This window comes from Sminthopsis crassicaudata, chromosome 1 (genome assembly GCF_048593235.1).
Source record: "Sminthopsis crassicaudata isolate SCR6 chromosome 1, ASM4859323v1, whole genome shotgun sequence".
Lineage (NCBI taxonomy): Eukaryota > Metazoa > Chordata > Mammalia > Dasyuromorphia > Dasyuridae > Sminthopsis > Sminthopsis crassicaudata.
Genome location: NC_133617.1, coordinates 642,320,270 through 642,328,520, shown reverse-complemented (window position 1 = coordinate 642,328,520; position 8,251 = coordinate 642,320,270). Strand labels below are relative to the sequence as shown.

The 8,251-nt window shown below is 32.3% G+C and overlaps 1 non-coding gene across 1 annotated transcript; it reads left to right on the top strand.

The window, feature by feature from the left end:
- Positions 1-2,824: 2,824 nt before the first annotated feature.
- LOC141552400 (U6atac minor spliceosomal RNA) lies at positions 2,825-2,952 on the top strand. The gene has a single exon (XR_012485191.1). It is a non-coding gene; the product is annotated as a U6atac minor spliceosomal RNA (small nuclear RNA).
- Positions 2,953-8,251: the final 5,299 nt, after the last annotated feature.

Sequence of the window (8,251 nt, the reverse complement as noted above, 5' to 3'; positions counted from 1 at the left end):
ACACACCTTCCATTATATCATATGCTTACCCAATCACAACTCCTCTCCTTATATCTCACATATCAGTTTGGTTTTTTGTACACTCTAATGCAACTACATAATATTAGGCATCATAATTATTAATGGTTGTGTTTTGTCTACCACATTCTCAGACTATAAGCTTCATAAGGTCAGGAATTGTTGCATTTTGACTTTGGATTAATACCAGGACCTCACACAAAAAATATTTGGTATCCAGGAGGCATTTTAAAATTCTTAAATACATGCTGTCTGTATTCAGAAAGAGTTTTTTTTTTGTGTGTGTGTGTGTTTTTTTTTTAATCATTAAATATATATCCCAGGGCTCAGAGATGAAAGGAAACCTCTTGTGCTTATAAATTTCTATCTATAGATAGATATTTAAAGACCTATTAATCTATCGATCTATCTATCTATCTATCTATCTATCTATCTATTTATCTATCCATCTATCTATCTATCATGCCTATCCTATCTCCCGGAAAAGACTCAGCAAGCTTCAATTTAAACCACAATTGCTTTTTGTCCTGCTGGGTTGAGCAAGAGCAGAACAATTCAATTCAGCAAATATTGATTGAATTCCTATTGTGTGCCCATCACTCAGGTAAGTGCTGAGGCAGGAATGAAAAAAAATTCTAAAAAAAAAAATATGTTCTTGAGCAACTTACAATCTAGTTTGTTTAGAATCATATTATTCAAAATGGTGCCTCCTCTAAAGGTCAATGATTATATTTTCTCTACAATTCTAGGGCTGGGTATAAGGAAATAAATACACACTGTGTATATAAAAGTGGGAGGAGATACTTAAATATTGGATTTGATTTATTCTTCAGTTAAGAAGGATTTTTCCACTTTAAAAATAATATATAATATATGAGCAACTAATGAGCTTCAAGTCTGAGAAAGTGATTTTCTATTGTCTGATGGGGCTCTCAGAGAAAGCAAATTCTTTTAGGGAGGTTAAAAATAGAAACACCATACCAGCAACACAGATGCTTCTATAAAGAGATAATTTACCCACCACACCAATGAAATACTTCCCACAGACAAAGCATAGATTTGATAAATTGGACAAACCCATGCCTAGAAATAAGACTCAGATCTATTATAGAGTAGTACACATTCTCTATCCTCAAAAAATCTATTGTCAAAATGCTCAGAATTTTAATCCGTGAGGAATTTCTACATAAATGACTTCTCTGTTGAAGGTGTGGGAGGCAGGGGTGGGGGGAGGCAAGGTTAGGTAAGACTAGGAACGCTTTTTTCTTGCACTTTTTCCCTGCTGTGTAGAGATCTCTACTCCAGGAAAATCAAAGGAGTTATTATTAAAAAGTACAAGATAAGCATTTTTGATAACAAGCAATTGGGTAAATGTTTAATGCTCTTCATTGTTACAGACGGTGGCAGAAAGTGAGCCAATGTGCAGATTGGTGGCAGCATGCCCTAGATTTTGCTGTCTTTGTTGTAACTCTGCATCTTTCTGAGTTCTCATGAGGGATGCTATTAAACTAAAGGGGAGTTTTTTTGTTTTTTTTTTCCTTAAAGAGGCAGCTTCTTTCTATAAAAGGCTAATGTAATATCTATAGCCATGTGGTAAGGTTCACCTTCCTAGGAAAAAATTAACAACTGAACACTCACACTCAATAAATACCATGTGGAATCATGAAACACCAGGCAACTGCTGAAATAGAAGGCCATATACTGCTTTTAAGAAAAAAATCAAACTGTCTGCTTTGCAGGGGGTCAACATATTTTAAATTTAGCCATGTCCTGACCCTTGTTATTGTCAGACTGACATTCACTGAGATATTTTTCAAATATTCCTAAAGGGTCTGTTTTATTTTCTTTACAACCTCATGTGTTTAATGCAGCAGGTGATGTGGTGTAAGCATTTGCTTGTGGTATAAGCATTTGTAAGCAAAATAAGGTATAGGATGGTTATGCATAGAAAAGTACCCTGACACCTGGTCAGGAGTCACTATATTAGCTTGGGAGAGAGGACACCTGAAAGTAGAAAGAGTCAACTAAATCAATGGATACAGTAAATAAGTAACTTGGAGATAATGTGCATTTCCCTTCTTCTTGTCAAGGTTAAGAGACAGTGAGGGTTTAAGTGGAAAGAACTATAGATTTGTAATGAGACCTGAATTCAAATCCTAGTTTTGTTATTTCATATATATGTAACTTTGCAAAAGGCTGCTTACTTCTCTTGGTCTTAATTATTTCCACTGTAAAATCAGGATGTGGATATCAAGGTTTGGTTTAACCAACAATTAAATCCTTCTTAGCTTGTAGATCACATATGATAGGTTTCTCCCTTCCCAAATATAATAATAGTTATAATAAGAATAAGATCACACATTTTAACATTGCTTTGTATTTGCAAAGCATTTTCTTTACTTCCTTTGTGAGAAATATTATTATATCTATTTTACAAATAAGGAAGCAGGAACAAAGTAGTAAATTGACCTATTCAAGATCACACACTTAAATTTCAGAATGAAGATTCAAATCCAGTATTTTCAACTAAATAATCAGAGTTCTTCCTCATGTATCACATTGTTTAAATAGCATATCTAGGAAAACTAACCTTTCTGCTGATGTGACAGGATGTCCATGACAGGTCTTTGGGGCTGGTGTACTCAACAACTGAGAACCCCATGGACGTGTTGGTATACAGAATACATTATTAAGTGTTAATTAGTATCATCACACCTTGGAACACTGAAGTGGTTTCTCAGAAAACTAATTACTGAATATGTTAACAAACCTTGATGCACATTCTTAGGAAAAATATTCAAATACTGTGTTGTATGAAAGGAGAGAAAGTTAGCACGTTTTATCATAAAAAGGGAAGAGGTCCATAGTGGTCTTTATAACACATGTGTGCACAACTAATATGGAAATATGTTTAACATGATTGCACATTTATAACCTATATCAAATTGCTTGCCATTTTGTGAAGAGGAAAGGGGGGAGAGGGAGGAAAAAAAATTTGAAACTCAAAATCTCATAAAAATGGATGTTGAAAACTATCTTTACATGTAAATGGAAAAAATAAAGTATTATTTACCCTCTCAAAATTCAAATACATCCCCTGTATCCTAAATGCAGACACTCTGTAATATCAGCAATTTTATCTGTGCTACAAAAAGTTTTCATTTCAATAATGATCATAGCTATTTGAAAAATGTTTTTAGAGCAAGTTCATGTTTGAAATGAGTTGGAAAATCTGTAACAAAAAGCAAAATTGCTTTAAATGAAAATTCACTTAATGAATAAAAATAAACTGAGCTTTGTTCCTCATTGAACAAAAAGTGATAAATCCCAAGAGGCCAATTAAGTGCATATAGTAACAGTAAAAGACAGAGGGCACCCAAGTAGCACATAACAATGAAGTGTATAACTATTTTAATATACAGAGTTTTTAACACCCACTCTCTCCTATCAACCCCAGGCTTTCAAATGACATCCTTCCAAGAGTTTCCTTAAATATATATATATATATATATATATATGTGTGTGTGTGTGTGTATGTGTGTGTGTGTATAACATATAATAATATATGCATGTATTTATATATCTTTCTAATTCTTACTATGCATATATATATATATGAGTATATATGTGTATGTAGTTTCACTACGTGTATTTTTTCCTTTTTTTTTCAGTGAATTTTGCCACATTTTTACAATATATTTTGCTTTAAGGTAAGAATATTAATATGCTAATGTCTTTAATTCTCCCAGTCTATAATAATTTATAAATTTGTCATTTTTATCAACATGCACATAATAATAATTCACTTTGCAGTTGCTATAACTATTCTTAAAGTTACAGGCAAAGACAGATAGTAATTAAAACACTGGGACTGAAATTCTTAAGCCTTTAATATGAAAGATTATGTTAGGGAGTGATTTTGTAGGACTAGTTAAAGATCACTCAAGTAGTTGCCTCATTATAAGGGCAGGGAATCCATAAAAAGAAAGGGTTTTCTTTATTTAAATTTTCCTTTTTTTGTGCATAAACCAAGGGGTTGGGAAGTCATAATTTAATGGAGTAGAACATGCAAACAACTATTTAGACAGACACAGAGCAAATTGAAGATGATCAGTAAAAGAAAGATAATAATAGAAAGCAACTAGTTTCCATGGAGCCAATGGTAATACAAGAGATGCATGATTTAAAAGAAGACAGAAGAGGTCTGGTGACTTATAATGTTTCCTTTCAGGAAGAATTGGTGAAAATTCATGATTCATGAAAAACATTGCATTTGGATAACATCAGTGAAGAGCAGATTTGTGTGGAAGCATAGACCAGGACATAGTTCTATTATGTATATCAGGATGAAGTAGCCTTATTGAATTTAAGCTAATGAAGCTAATTAGGCAAGTGTTTTTGTTTTGTTTTGTTTTTATGAAACTTAATTCCCATTGATCTCTGCTCAGATTATTCTAAGTTTAACAACACTCACTATTTTATTTGTGACTTTGAAGTGATAAAGATCTTATTTATAAAGTATGAAATTTAATTTATTTAAAGAAAAATTGACAGAAAATTTTATAAATCAAATAATTTTCTTGAATGATGTGGTTCTACTTACTATCAATTTTATTAAGGTTGGGATCATAATTTATCTTTTTTTTAAATTCACTATTGCCACCCCTCACCATGCCCAATGTTTTGCTATGCACAGCATAGTTTTTTAACAAATTTTGGGCTTTATTTATCATGAAATTTATCTGTGCACAGATATCAAAATGTTTTATAAAACTAATACTTTAAATGACAGACCATTTGCATGGAGCTAAAAAGCATAGTATTTTCAAAAAAAGATGGGGTACCAGGACTTGATTATCTAGAAAATCTTTCCCAACACTAATAATGACTTTCCTTAGTCTTTTAAGAGTTTTGAGTGTTTGAAACAAGGGAAATTCTAATATATCTTATCTTAGGCCAATTTTTCATGTCTTCATTTTGGCATAAGTATAAGGCAATTCATTTATTAAAGAAGACCAATTGACAAAAATTTTTGATGGGTGACATATTGAGAGGAGCCTATATTATAGTACTATATTTCATTTCATAGACTATGATAATATGATTTTGTTATACAGACTTATACATAAATTTAATTCATGATTTAGGTGAGTGAAAAAAAGGATAACAGGAAAAAATTTGAAAATTGGGTGATGATTTCAATCTTTGATTTTGTTTTGATCTTCATGCTACAAAAATGCATATTTTAAAATATTTTCTACCCTCCCAGTGATGATCTAAGGTTACTTCTAAATTATAGAAGAATCTTAATTAACCATAAAATGTTTATACTTATGCCAATATTTTATTTACAAAAGAAATATAAGTTCAGAAAATTTTAAATTGCAATCTCTACTGGTTTCTTAGAATTTGACACAAACCTCCCCTTTCATCATGATAGTTTCATTTTGGAAAATGTGTTTAAATGCATTTCCTAGAAGAATATATGGAAGCCAAAATGGAGAATTAAGTAGTAAATACCTGTTACTCTCCTATATATACATTTAAACCTTCATAAAATGTTACAAAACAAATCTTGGAATAGCAAAACCAGCAGAAAGATGTGGTGAAGAAATTTTTTAACCTAACAAACTTGTAAAATTTGCAAGAAAGGTCTGGCTTATTCAGGTAAAGGGAGTTTGTAGTACAGGATAGAATAGAAAGCGTCCAAGCAAGCCAGCAGTAAGTCTCACCTCAGCTAACTAGGGATAGATCTTGAGTCCCAGTTCAATGGAACATGAAAACCAGGACCTCCAACATGATTCAGCATAACCAGGGAAATGGGCAGTACTGTGAGAACTTCCAAGTGTTTCAATGTAGCCCCAAAGAAATAAGCAACTTCTAGTAGTTAGACCTTAACACTGGGACTTAGACTTAAACCCTGACAAACTACCAGTCCCTACAGCTATCAGTAACATCAATGATCCCACACCCACCCACCTCCTCTGCAGTACCCCCCATGGACTTTTGAGCAACATCCATGCAGCAATAGGTAAACAATCAGGACCTGTAGCATCTGACATAAGAAGACAGAAACTGCCTCTGGTACCCAAGAAGCAGAACTAGAATTTAAAATAAAAAGAGACAATAGAAACAACAATTAACACAACAAAAAGAGACTCTGACCTTGGATAATTATTACAGTAACAGGGAAGACCAATTTGCAAAGTCAAAAGTAGACAACAATCCCCCCCACACACACATACACAAACAAACAAACAAACAAAAAACTATGGGCAAAACTCCAAAGAATAACAGAAAGTGACTTCAAGTCCAGAAAGAACTCATGGAATAACTTAAAATGAGCTTAAAAATCTTATAAGAGAGGTAGAAGAAAAATTGGGGAAAGAAATGCGAGTAATGCAAAAGAATCATAAAAAAAAAGAGACAAGAGCTTGGAAAATGTAATCCATTGCTTGAAAAATATAATTTGTCAAATGAAACAAGAGGATACAAAAATCCATCGAAGAAATAGAAAAGCCTAATAATTTTATGGGACATCAATTAAACATTTTCAAAAAAATTTAAAAAATAGAAGAAAGAACAAAATACTTCATTGGAAAAAAAAAATAAATAACTGACTTGGAAAATATATCCAGGAGAGACAATATAAGAATCATGAGACTATCTAAAAGTCAAAATCAAAAGGACTTGAATAGCATCATTCAAGAAATTACTAAGGAAAACTTCCCTGATGTCCTGGAACCAGATGGTTAAATAGACATTGAAAGAATCCTGTGATCTCCTCAAAATGGAGATCTTAAAATATAAACTTCAAGGAATATCATAGCCAAATTCAGAAAGATCAGGTACAACCAATAATAAGCTATCAAGTGAAATTAAGCATAATCCTTCAAGGGAAAAATATTTATTCAATGAAGGAGAAATATTTTAAACTTTCAACTATCATAGAACAACAACAATAACCCAAAAAAACCTAATGTTCAATATCCAGATCCAAGAGAAGCCTAAAAAGTAAAAATGGGAAAAAAATAAATTCAATTAAGCTGAGCTGTTTATGTGGCTACATGGAAAGATGATTCTTGTAATTCTTAAATAGTGTACCTCTGAAAAGCCTGTTACAGTAGAGAGTAATGTGGGAGATTGGGAGATGGGCATCAGTTGAGCCTTACTTTTATCAGTATTGATTTAAAGAGGAAATTATATACACAAACAGCTGAATATAGACATTTCTTACACAACAAAAATGTAAGAGGAGAGTAAAAGGACAGAGGATACTTCCAGAATGAGAGGGCAGACCGAGGGTGGCCTAAAATAGAAGCAAAACACTATTAATGAGGAAAAGGATGAAAAAAGAAAAAGGACAAACAGGAAAAATTTGGAAGCAAATACATACTTAGTAATCATAACTATAAATGCAAATGGGACAAACTCTCTCATAAAAGAGTAGTGTATAGCAGAGTACATTAAAAACCAGAAACCTACACTATGTTGTTTACAAGAAACACATTTGAAGTAGAGAGACACACACTGAATAAAAATAAGGGGCTGGAACAGAATAATTTATGCTAAAGGATTAAAAAAAAAAAAAGGAGGTAAAACAAACTTGATTTGAGACAAAGCAAAGCAAATATAGACCTCTAAGATAAATAAGAAAGGAAGTTACCTCTTGCCAAAAGGTAACATAGATAATGATGTAATATTAATAAAGTAATATCAATACAATATATATATAGATAGATAGATAGATAGATATGCACCTTGATATAGTATCTAAATTATTTTTTTTGCTTTTTTATTAATTTCAAAATATGTGCATAGATAGTTTTAAACATGCACCCTTGCAACCCTTGTGATCCAAATATTTTTCCTCCCTCCCTTCCTAATACCCCTTCCCTTAGACAGCAAGAAACTGAATATATGTTAAACATCTGTCATTCTTCTACACATATTTCCACCATCATTATAGCATGTTTTTTTTTTTTTGTTTTGTTTTGTTTTGTTTTTGTTTTTGTTTTGTTTTGTTTATGCTGAGACAATTGGGGTTAAGTGACATGCTCAGGGTCACACAGCTAGGAAATGTTAAGTGTTTGAGATCAGATTTGAACTCTAATCCTCCTAACTTCAAGGCTGGTGCTCTATCCACTGTACCACCTAGCTGCTTCCAACATACAAATTCTTCAAGGAGAAGTTAAGTTAGAGGTTTATGGCCAAAGGAAAAATAGGAAACATT